Source organism: Ranitomeya imitator, chromosome 1, assembly GCF_032444005.1.
Source record: "Ranitomeya imitator isolate aRanImi1 chromosome 1, aRanImi1.pri, whole genome shotgun sequence".
Taxonomy (NCBI): domain Eukaryota; kingdom Metazoa; phylum Chordata; class Amphibia; order Anura; family Dendrobatidae; genus Ranitomeya; species Ranitomeya imitator.
The window spans coordinates 413,129,882-413,142,070 of record NC_091282.1 but is presented as its reverse complement, the minus strand read 5'-3'; the positions used below and the strand labels follow the sequence as shown (position 1 = coordinate 413,142,070).

Below are 12,189 nucleotides of genomic sequence, written 5' to 3'. Positions count from 1 at the left end.
CCTGTGTCACAGTATATTCGCTGGTTGTCAGCATTGCCCTAACTAGCTCCCATCTATCCGTTATCGTGCAATAAGCCACTGCCCTCAGTCTTCAATTTAGCTTTAAAAAATAGCAAATAGAAATCAAGCTTTCCTTTAATGAAAAATACACATCTTATACAGTAAATTAAGTTGGGAAATATGTCCCAAAACGATGGGACATATTTCACATAAGTTAAATTTAGTGCACAAGGCTTTCCTAAACTGATAAGTCAAGTTTCCATATTGGACCAAGAAAGAAAAGCGGCAGCACTCACCAATCTTCAGTGCAGGTATTTCTTTATTACATAAATCTTCACGGCACGGGGGTGTATGTACAGAGGAATGTGATAGCTTGAACGACGGCCGTTTCGCGCCCGTTGAAGCGCCAGACCGGCGCGAAACGGCCGTCGTTCAAGCTATCACATTCCTCTGTACATACACCCCCGTGCCGTGAAGATTTATGTAATGAAGAAATACCTGCACTGAAGATTGGTGAGAGCTGCTGCTTTTCTTTCTTGGTCTGATTGTTGCTAGCATTTTTTCACTGGTTCAAGCACCCGAGATCAGCGGGCCAGCTGGAGCCGATTAGCTAGAGTGTTCACAGCGTGCAATTTTGGTGGTGCGGTCAGCTTTTTTTCTACGTTTTGTTTACAAGTTTCCATATTGGCTCCAAATATAACATGATTTCTGTAAATATAGTTGAAGAAACCAGTCATGTGCTTTATTCTGCCTGGACCACGAACAGCATGTATCAGGGGCCTGACTCCTGCATTGCAAACTTATAGGGTCTGGTTCATCAAGATATTTTTGTCAGAATTCTGCTATAAAACACCTTGATATTTCACAAAATTGTTGTTCGACTCGAAGTTACTCTTGGCATTTTTACATCACCCCAGGCTACAGTGGCGTAACTTGAAACTCTTGGACCCCGATGCAAAAGCTCCAACGGGGCCCCCAAATATTTTAAATCTTAAATAGCAATAGTCTTTTTCTGTAGGCCAAAGGGACTTTTAGGGCCCCCTAGGCTCCAGGGCCCGGGTGCGATTGCAACCACTGCACCTGTTGTAGTTACGCCCCTGCCAGGCTAGATCCGCCCACTTTTACAAAAGTAGTAGACATGCAGAGGAATGGTGTATGATGGAACACCAGTTGACCAATTCATGATAACGTACAACACCAATGTGGTATACATTTATCCCGAATAGTATTCCCATTACTGACTGTACTAATCTTTCTGGAGGTGGCATGCAGCAGGTAAAGGGTGCACTTGCCTTGAAATGAATTTGGCAGGCAGAGTTTATTGCAGTGCACAGTTAATCATGACTGATGTCAATGCAACTTAATGCCAATGTTGATGAATCTGTCCTCTGAGTGGACAAGTCTTACGTGATAGGTTTCTGCCCTCTTCGCCAGACTGACATGTCTTTCCCTGAACACAAATGGGGAGCGCGCAGTGAGAATTAGGCAGAGACTAGTGATGAGCGAGCTTGCTCGAATAAAGCGTTACCTGGTTTTATCGGAGCATCGTAGGTGCTTGATTAATGATTCCCGGTTTGTTAGGCCATCATGTGTTGCGGCTGTCTAACAGCCGCGATTCATGCAGCTGCAGGGACTCGAACATACCTGTATTACTTGAGCACCCATGATACTCGGATAACACCTGAGCATGCTCACTTATCACTAGCAGGGACACCTTGGACAAGACATCTCCTCCTTGGTCATGCTTTTTACTGTTTTTTCTGCAATGCAACAATGTTTCAGAGTAAAACATAACATTTGTAATACAGGAGCCAGTCTCGCATTGATGCATCCCTAATTATGTGACTGGTTTCATGGAACGGTTATGCATTTTGACTGAAGTCTTTTTCATCAATTCATCAAGAACAGTTTTGATGTGGCTTCATGGTAAGTCTGATGCTCCTGATTCACAACTTGCCATTTGTCTGACGAGTGCTGTGCACTACACCAGGAATCTTGCTCCATTAACGGCAGAGCTCGGAAGGGAAGGAGCACCATTTTACTTTTTGAATGCAAAATTTGCAGGAATTCTTAACGGACGCCTTGTCTCGTTTAGAGAGCCCCTGATGTGCCTAAAGAGTGGAAACCATCCCTACAAGTGACCCCATTTTGGAAACTAGACCCTTTAAGGAACTTATCTTATGTTTATAAGGTTGAGCCATGAAAATCTAAAATCACACCATACAAATGCACCATACAATTAGTTAAGTAATTTCTCCTGACTACGCCGATACGGTTTGGGCGAAAGGCAGGGCTCAGAAAGGATGGAGTGACGTTTCGAAACACAGATTTTGAAGGAGTGTTCTGCAGGTGTCATGTCACAGTTGGAGAGCCCCTGATGTGCCTAAACAGTGGAAATCCCCCACAAGTAACCCCACTTTGTAAACTAGACCCCTCAAGGAATTTACCTAAATGTGTGGTGAGCATCTTGAACCCACAGGTGCTTCACAGAATCTTCCAACGTTGATCTGTGAAAATGAGAAAAATATATATTTCTCCCACAAGTGTTTTTAGCTTCAATTTTTGTATCATTTTCACAGGGATAGCATCAGAAAATGGACCCCATATGTGATTGAAAAACACTTTTAAGGCACAATGCAAAGCTCAGAAGTTTAGATGCGCCATTTTGGAGTCCAGATTTTGCTGGATTGATTTGAGGGTGCCATGTCACATTGGTAGAGCCCCTGACGTCCCCAAAACCGCAGAAACCACCCCTTCCCCCACAAGTGACCCCATTTTACAAACTACACCTCTCAATGTATTCATCTAGGGGTGCAGTGATCATATTGACACCACAGAATTTTATACGATTGGACAGTGAAGAAAAAATAATTACATTTTTACCACCAAAATTTTGTTTTATCCCCAGATTTTACATTTTTACAATGGTAAAATGGGTAAAAATGGCACCAAAATTTGTCGCACAATTTCTGTTGAATGTAAAAATACCCCATTTGTGGTGGTACAGTACTGCTTAGTCATATGGCGAGACTCGTGAGGGACAGAACGTTACTTGCCTCCTGGCGCGCAGCTTTTCCTAGAATAGTTTTTAGACTTTATATAGAGCTCCTAAGTGGTATAAGAGCAGAATCCCCCCTTAAGTGACCCCATTTTATAAATTATACCCCTTTGGGATTTTATCTACAGATGTAGTGACAATTTTGATTCCATGGGTGTTTTCCAGAAACAAGCAGCAATGGATGTTGCTGAGTGAAAATTGTAAACTGCCATTGTAGTGACCAGTACGTTGTAGTCACCAATATGTTATGCCCAGCTCATGCTTCTGGAGACACACCCCATAAATTAGACGGGCTGTCTTCGCTACAGAAATGCCAAACATGGAAGATAAATGTGGTTTAGGCACACTGTGGGGCTCAGAAAGGAGGGGGCATTTGGATTTTGGAGCCCAGAATTTGCTGAAGGGTGAGGAGCATGGAGCTTTTTCCGAGCCTTTGTGCTACCAGTAACGTGGAAGCCTTTATTTCCGTTAACAGATGATGGACATGGGTGGGGATTTGCTTCTTTTTTTTTTTTGTGGATTGATTTGAAGCTTTTATTGGGAACATTTTGCATAACATTTGGGATCACATTTATGTGGCGCTCTGCGCTAACTACTTATATTGGGGTTTCCATGCAAATCTCGGAGTGCCATGATTAAAATGAAACCCATAAGGCAGGCAGTCACTATTAAGAAGCAGCAGAGTTACTCTGGACTCCGTCTGTCCTCTGTTCAGCAGTGAGCTTTTCAGAAGTGCACAATACTGTGGCTGACTGCGCTTTTATGCTTGCCTGAAAAGACGATCACAGGTCAGACGGCATCCACAGTGCCTCCATTTGCCTCATTCTAGGTAATCTTGCATCGGGGGTTCTGACTGAATCGTGTATTTCAGAGATTTGCACGGAAACCCTAGTGTAAGGTCTCTGCTTAGAGCGCAGGATAAATGAGCGAGGAGCCTTACTTCGATCTTTGGAAGGCTGAAAGAAAAAATCAACAGCAGGTGAACAATTGGTTCTATTTATTTTTTGCACTGTTCCTCGTGCAGTTTTATTCTTGTGGTCAGTACAATTACAGCGATACCGGATTTATATAATGTTTTATGTTTGGCTGCGACCACACTCTTAAGAGACGTTTTTTTTTATTGCAAAAACTAGTTTTTGTATCCCCATATTTTGAGAGCTATAGTTTTTCCATAGTTCAGCTGACAGTCATGTGACAGCTTGTTTTTTGCGGAATGAGTTGAAGTTTTTAAAATACAACAAGAGCCAGAGAAACAACACGCCGAGCGGCACTATCCTCGATGGCTTAAAACATCTGACAGGCTGTGTCAACAGATCCGACAAATAGAAGCACAACTCCAACGAATCCTGACTTCGGGTGCTCCTCAGAAAAAACAGTGTTCAATACGATCCAATACAAGAAATGAGGGCACTCACCAGTCTTCACCGTGATTCGTACTTTATTAATAGATACAACTTGTTAAAAATCCATGGCCGGAGTTGAATGAGCCGTAGCTCGTGTGAGCAGGGGGGGTCAGGACGACGATCAGAGAATATTTTTGTGACAGATTAGTTCTCTGATTTTGGATTAAAATATGTTAGATTGATCTTTATGACTCCTACGAAAATGTGAAGGAGAGAAAGGGAAAGGGAAAGGAAAAAAAAAAAAAAAAAGGAAGGAAAGAGAGAATTTTTTTTTTTTTATTATTATCTTTGCGATACCAGTCAGCATTAGTAATATGTATAAGCCATATGTAATTATTCTGTTCTTTTGTCATACTGTTACAGTTGTTTTTAAGTGTGCTTTTATATGATTGTGTTTTAGTTGTGGGAGGGTTCAGGGAATGTGGAGGGGGAGGTATCGGGTTCGGCACTATATTTCCGCCACCTGATCTTGCCACAAACTGACCTGTTGAAGCGCAAGCACAGCGCGAAACGATCGTCGTCCTGACCCCCCCCTGCTCACACGAGCTACGGCTCATTCAACTCCGGCCATGGATTTTTAACAAGTTGTATCTATTAATAAAGTACGAATCACGGTGAAGACTGATGAGTGCCCTCATTTCTTGTATTGGATCGAGTTGAAGTTTTTATTGGTGCCATTTTTGGGCACATGAGATTTTTTTTTTTAGCATTTTCTTTTCCTATTATTGGGAGGCAGAATGAACAAAAACCAGCAATTCCTGATTTTTTTTTTTTTTTTAATTTACTTTTTTTTTTATGCCGTTCTATGTGGTAAAATTGAGAAAGCAGCATTATTCTTCGGGTCAGTATGAATACAGCAATACCACATTTATATATTTTTTTTATGTTTTGACGTTTTTACACAAAAACTGTTTTATAGAGAGAAAAATATATTTTTGCATCGCTTTGTTCTGAGAGCTATAACTTTTATTTATCCTCTGACTGAGGTCTATGACTGCATTTTTTTTTGCGGGGTAAGATGACTTTTTCAGAGATATCATTTTTATTTACATTCGTCTTTTTACTTTTTATTCCACTTTTTTTTTTTAATGGTGTTTACTGAAGGGGTTAATTATTGGGACCGTTCTATATATCAGGTCGTTCTGGACACGTCGATACCGAATGTGTACTTTTGTTGTTGTTTTAGTCTTGTTTTTACATAAATGTATTTGTTGGAATGTGTGTGTGTGTGTATATATATACTCGAGTATAAGCTGAGAATTTCACACCATTTTTTTAGTCTGAAATTGTCCCCCTCGACTTATTCTCGAGTCATACCCCGGGTTAGGCAGGTGTGTAATAATACTCACCTGCTCCTGGCACGGTCCCTGCACGTCCCTGGTTCTCTGGGCGCTGAGAGCTTCTTCCTGTAGTGAGCAGTCACATGGTACCGCTCATTACAGTAATGAATATGGACCCGACTCCACTCCCATAGGGGTGGAGCCGCATATTCATTACTGTAATGAGCGGTATCATGTGACCGCTCACTACAGGAAGAAGCTGCTGGCACCCGGAAAACCAGGGACTGCACCGCACCAGGAGCAGGTGAGTATAACGCAGTGCGCGATATTCACTTGTTCCCGTTCCACCGACGGCCGCCGCTGCATCTTCCCCGTCCTCTGCAGTGACGCTCAGGTCAGAGGGCGCGGTGACGCAATTAGTGTGCGCCGCCCTCTGCCTGAACGTCAGTGCAGAGGACACGAAAGACACAGTGGCGCCGATGGTGGAACGGGGAGCAGGTTAATATAGCAAGTGCCCGGGGGCCTGAGAGGTGAGATTTTTTTTTTAATCGCAGCAACAGCACATGGGGCAAATGTCTGTATGGAGCATCTTATGGGGCCATGTGCAGCGTTACGTGGGGCAAATATCTGTATGGGGCCATGTGCAGCATTATATGGGGCAAATATCTGTATGGGGCCATCTACAGCATTATATGGGGCAAATATCTGTATGGAGCATGTTATGGGGCCATGTGCAGCGTTATGTGGGGCAAATATCTGTATGGGGCCATGTGCAGCATTATATGGGGCAAATATCTGTATGGGGCCATGTACAGCATTATATGGGGTAAATATCTGGAGCATCTTATGGGGCCATGTGCAGCATTATTTGGGGCAAATATCTCTGTGGGGCCATGTGCAGCATTATTTGGGGCAAATATCTATGGAGCATTTTATGGGGTCATGTGCAGCATTTTATGGGGCAAATATCTGTATGGGGCCATGTGTAGAATTATATGGGGGAAATATCTGTATGGGGCCATGTGCAGCATTATAGGGGGCAAATATCTGTGTGGGGCCATGTGCAGCATTAAATGAGGCAAATGTCTCTATGGAGCTTCTTATGGGCCATAATCAGCATTTGTGGAGCATTTTATGGGGCAAATGTGTCTATGGAGCATCTTATGGGGCCATAATCAGCATTTGTGGAGCATTGGATGGGGCAAATGTCTGGTACATCTTTGTAGCATCTTTTGGGTTCATAATCAACATTTGTACAGCATTGCATGGGGCAAATATCTCTATGGGGCCATGTGCAGCATTATATGGGGCAAATATCTCTATGGGGCCATGTGCAGCATTATATGGGGCAAATATCTCTATGGAGAATCTTATGGGCCATAATCAGCAAATGTCTGTATGGAGCATCTTCTGGGGTCATAATCAACATTTGTGCAGCATTATATGGGGCATATTTTATTATGGAGCATCTTATAGGGCCCATCATAAACTGTATGGAGCATTATATGGGGCTCCTGATTCAATATGGATATTCAAAAACACTTAACCTACTGATGTCTCAATTAATTTTACTTTTATTGATATCTATTTTTATTTTTGACATTTACTGGTAGCTGCTGCATTTCCCACCGTAGGCTTATACTCGAGTCATTAAGTTTTCCCAGTTTTTTTGTGGCAAAATTAGGAGTCTTGGCTTATACTCGGGTCGGCGTATACTCGAGTGTATGCTGTGTGAATATAAATATATATATATATATATATATATATATATATATATATATATATATATATATATAATAATGTGTGTGTTTACAATTTTAATTTTAGTTTTTTTTCCTTTTTCACATTGTGACATCAACTTTATCATGATAGATCTCTGATCTTTGGCATTGCAGAGCATATTAGATCGGATACTGTCACACAGAGGATGCATGTCAGCTCCTGTTGTGAGCAATCTTTCGGAGATGAGAGCAGAAAGGGAGCTCACTCCCTCTGCAATGCCTTTTAGATGTCGCTGCTGTCACTATTGACAGCAGCATCAGTGGGGTTAAACGCCTGCAATCGGCGCTAGCACCGATCGTGGACGTTGCTGCCGCGTGTCAGCTCTCATTTAGAGCTGATGCCTGCAGTTGATCGCAGTGGCGCTCAGCGCGATCACTACCATATATTTATGCCGTTTTGCAGGAAGTGATTAAATGAGCATGTTGGGAAGGGGTTAAATGATCTGTGGCATCGCGCCCTTGTCCTCCAGCCCTGCTCATTTCAACAGAGCTGGGAAAAACGGGCATGAAAATGACAAAATGTTTGGAACTTTTCACAGCTTTTACGCTTTGTTTTATGAATCTGGGCCATAGAGTGCCCATTGCAGACCAAACCTGGGGTTCTTTATCAGTTGGGCCTAAGAAAATAGGAATGAACCAGTGTACGAAAATGGGAATGAACTAGATCTTGTGAATCCTTGTCTTAGAAAACCACTACTACTCAATGCCATGTGACAGGAATGATGAATACTGACAAGTATCCCAGCCATTTTTTGGATAAAAAGGACTTTCCAGAGTGCTTGTACCAATGTGTTTTGGTCCTGGAACAATCTTTTTAATTCTTCTACTGGACTAAAGATCTGGCTAGCACATTTGCGTTCATTGTAGTTCTGTTGTACTCGCATGTTCCGCTGTTTTAAGCGTGATATTGTTAATCACCATTAACATTTTATGACTATATGTTAAGGCGACCTAATCACGTGGCCAACAAGACGATCTCTTCTCTATAGATTCAGAATGACCTAATCGAGCTTTAAAAAAGGGTCTCGTGAACTAGACAACCTCTCCAAATAAGTATTATTGTACTGAGGGTGTCAAGACATGCGCAAACTGCTGTGTTGCCGGGTGACGAAATAAATTGAGAAATTGTAACCGTATTTTTCTTTTTTTTTTTTTTTTTTTATATACAGATAAAATCCCAACTTTACCCAAGCAATTCCCTCCTGGACGCATATGAAATGCACAGTTTACACAGGAATTAACTCCGTCAATGCTGGTTCACTGAATGAGATGTGCCACAGCAAACCCAAAGGGATCATTCTCATCATCTGCTTCACGGCAACCAACAACTGGTGGCATAACAAGGAGATGCAAACGAATGTAACCTCTGCGCAGACAAGACCTTCTTTTCAGGACCTCCGTTTTTCAGAACGTCCCAAGCCCGAGGCAAACTGAGCCGCCATGCCTCAGACAATAATTTTACCCTTTAATGTCATCGTTGCTGTTTAATATGTGATTCTTTTGTATTTTAAATTTTTTTTTTTCTATTTTTTTTTTTTTTTTTTTTAATTTTAAATGCTTTAAATTTCTTAAAGTCTGTGGATCTGCTGATGTACAGTGCCTTTGCTGCTATGGATCAAAATCAAAAGGACATTGTAGATAAATCTTATCGTATACGTAGAAAATACTTAATTTCCTACTAGAAACAAATCAATACTGAAAAGTTGGACTGTTTTACTGAACTTACAAAAAAATGTGGTAGCAAAAATGGTGTTTTAAGTACACAGTGTTTGATGTCATTAACAGTTTCGTAATAATCTACAGTGTAGAAAGATTTTGATACTAAATTGTGTCATTGTACAGAATTATATGACATTGTTGACCATAAGTACATATATAATACTAGATTGTTTGTGCATTCAGACTTTTAAGCATTAAACTTAAGTAACTTCTACATTTATGTGTCGGAGTGTTTGTTTCTTAACAGAAATGATTATATGTATAACCTCCCTACAACTGGATATTACACTGTCCATATGACATTTAGCAGTATTGGAAGAGTCTCCCATTAATCCTCACTAATTGCACTTTTTTCATTTGACGTTATCTGGATCTTCTCCCGGGGAAATTTTGGTCTTAATTTTTTAATTGGGCTGCATCATTAGTCCATCTGGACACTGCAAAACCCAATCATTCTAAATTGTTAAAGTAGCTTAAAACATTGTGTGACAGAAGGCATACGTCAACGAGAAACTGAATCCACTCGCTTCACATAATACAATTGCTTCCCTAGCCAAAATGCTGTTACCAAATTATGTAGATTTCTTAATCGTGCTGAAAAGCTCTTTTCTCAGTGAGCTCAAACAAAGTACCAAAAAGCCAAACACAACAAGGATCCCTAAAATATAACTTTTAATAATTAAAAACTGTTTGTTCCAATATAAGAAACATCGGTATTAAGAGAAATAAAACATACAGCTCAAAAAGCCAAATACAAACTAACTTACCCTGTCAGGTGCCCTATTACTGGTCCCTACCTGACAGCGGAGGTTGGCACCCTAAGTTTCTGCGGTAGGCGCCCCCGCTCCTCGACAACTGGCCCTAGTTGCCCTAAATCAACCCTGTGTTCCCTAAAAGAGACGTACCAAATAATTTGGTTTATTTGGTTCTTATATTGGAACAAACAGTTTTTAACTTTAATCATTAAAAGTTATATTTTAGGGATCCTTGTTGTGTTTGGTTTTTTGGTCGTTTCTAGGATCCTGAAATTATTTGTTTTGAGTGGTTCTTTTTTGCTAAAACAAAGTAGTAGACTTTTTTTTATATTTAGGCCCCATTTCGTCAATTCCAACAATTTTCTCGCCGGTCTTGATGAGAGGCATGTAGGAGTTAGATGCTCTTGATTCATTACAAGGCCCACTCCTATTGATGAATAAGGAGCCTCTGACGACTCACAAAAATCTTATTCCAGACTGGCGTAAGATAGGAACACCACAGCTAGCTATGAACTAAATAAGCTATGGTGTCATGTTCCAGCTCCACCTATTTTGGCAGAGTTGGGAGAAACTGGTGTGAAAATCACAAAAAGTTGCAACGTTTTTGTGCCACTTTGAGGTGTGCGAAAATATTGCTATTTTTCAAAGCAATTGAAAAATTGCCATAATTCTGGCAATCTTGCTTTGATAAACCTGGGCTTTAAGATAAATTTATTCACTACACGTAAATCTATACTCTTGCTACAAAAACCTCTCCTTTAATCATGCATGGAATTGATTTTCAAGAACAGAAATTTCTGAATCAATATTTCAGTGTGAAGATGATTTTACAGTCAGTAATCCTGTTGAAGAACACACAACCTTAAACTTGTACTCACGAAAAATATTACATGCAAATGGAGTTTTACAGATTGAGAAGTCTGAATCAATTTACAGCAACAAACTTTGCTGTCTATTGGGGAAGAAAATGTACAGCCATCTTATCGGAGCAAATGTATAACATATTTCTTGACTATTTCTTGGTCATCATGGGTAAAGTTCAGTGAAACTCAATATTGACCGAATGTAAATGAAAGTAGTCTTTAAGGATAGCCCAATCATTAAAGGGAACCTGTCACCCCCCAACATAAAAGGGTGAGCTAAGCCCACCAGCATCAGGGGCTTATCTACAGCATTCTGTAATGCTGTAGATAAGCTCCCGATGTATCCTGAAAGATGAGAAAAAGAGGTTAGATTATACTCACCCTGGGGCGTTCCCACTGTGGTCCGGTCCGATGGGCGTCGCAGTCCGGTTTGGGGCCTCCCATCGTCTTACGATCACGTCCTCTTCACGCTGTGGCTCCGGCGCAGGCGTACTTTGTCTGTCCTGTTGAGGGCAGAGCAAAGTACTGCAGTGCGCAGATGCCGGGAAAGGTCAGAGAGGCCCGGCACCTGCGCACTGCAGTACTTTGCTCTTCCCTCAACAGGGCAGACAAATTATGCCTGCGCCGGAGCGACAGAGTAAATACAAGAAGAGGATGTAATCGTAAGAAGATGGGAGGCCCCGGACCGCGACACCCATCGAACCGGACCGGGGCGTCCCCTGGGTGAGTATAATATAACCTTTTTCTCATCTTTCAGGATACATCGGGGGCTTATCTACAACATTACAGAATGCTGTAGATAAGCCCCTGATGCTGATGGGTTTAGCTCACCTTCGATTTTGTGGGTGACAGGTTCCCTTTGTTATGCACAAATGGTTCGCATATAGGAAGTTGTATCACTTACTATTGTACTCTGTAGGTCACATACTTCTGTTAAGGACTTTTTAAATGAGTTTATGATTGTGAATGATCATTCCCAGTGTAAACATAAACAAATGAACAGTCAGCCATAATTTGTTTAATTAAAGCTGATTGCATAATTTTTTCTGACCTAAAAATTATTGTTGATTGGCAATATATTCACTCATGAAAGCATGATTTGCAGCTGACAAAGTAAATCCAATCCAGGTCGAAAGTGTTGCCACCCTTGAAATTGTTCCAGAAAATTATTTCAATTACACATTTTGTTATACACATGTTTATTTCCTTTTGTGTTTACAGGAACAAAAAAAAAGGGAAAACCTGACATTTTACATACAACTTCAAAATGGGCCAGACAAAATTGTTGGCTCCCTCAACTTAATATTTGGTTGCACATTTTTTGGAATAA

General features: G+C 41.0%; 1 protein-coding gene across 3 annotated transcripts in view; it reads left to right on the top strand.

Moving 5' to 3' along the window:
* LOC138674991 (transducin-like enhancer protein 4) overlaps positions 1-9,457 on the top strand; it is a 160,586-nt gene extending 151,129 nt beyond the window's left edge. For all 3 annotated transcript variants that reach the window (XM_069762901.1, XM_069762894.1, XM_069762910.1), the window contains one exon: positions 8,692-9,457. The gene's annotated coding sequence lies outside the window, so the exon portion shown is untranslated. The remainder of the gene's footprint in view (positions 1-8,691) is intronic.
* Positions 9,458-12,189: the final 2,732 nt, after the last annotated feature.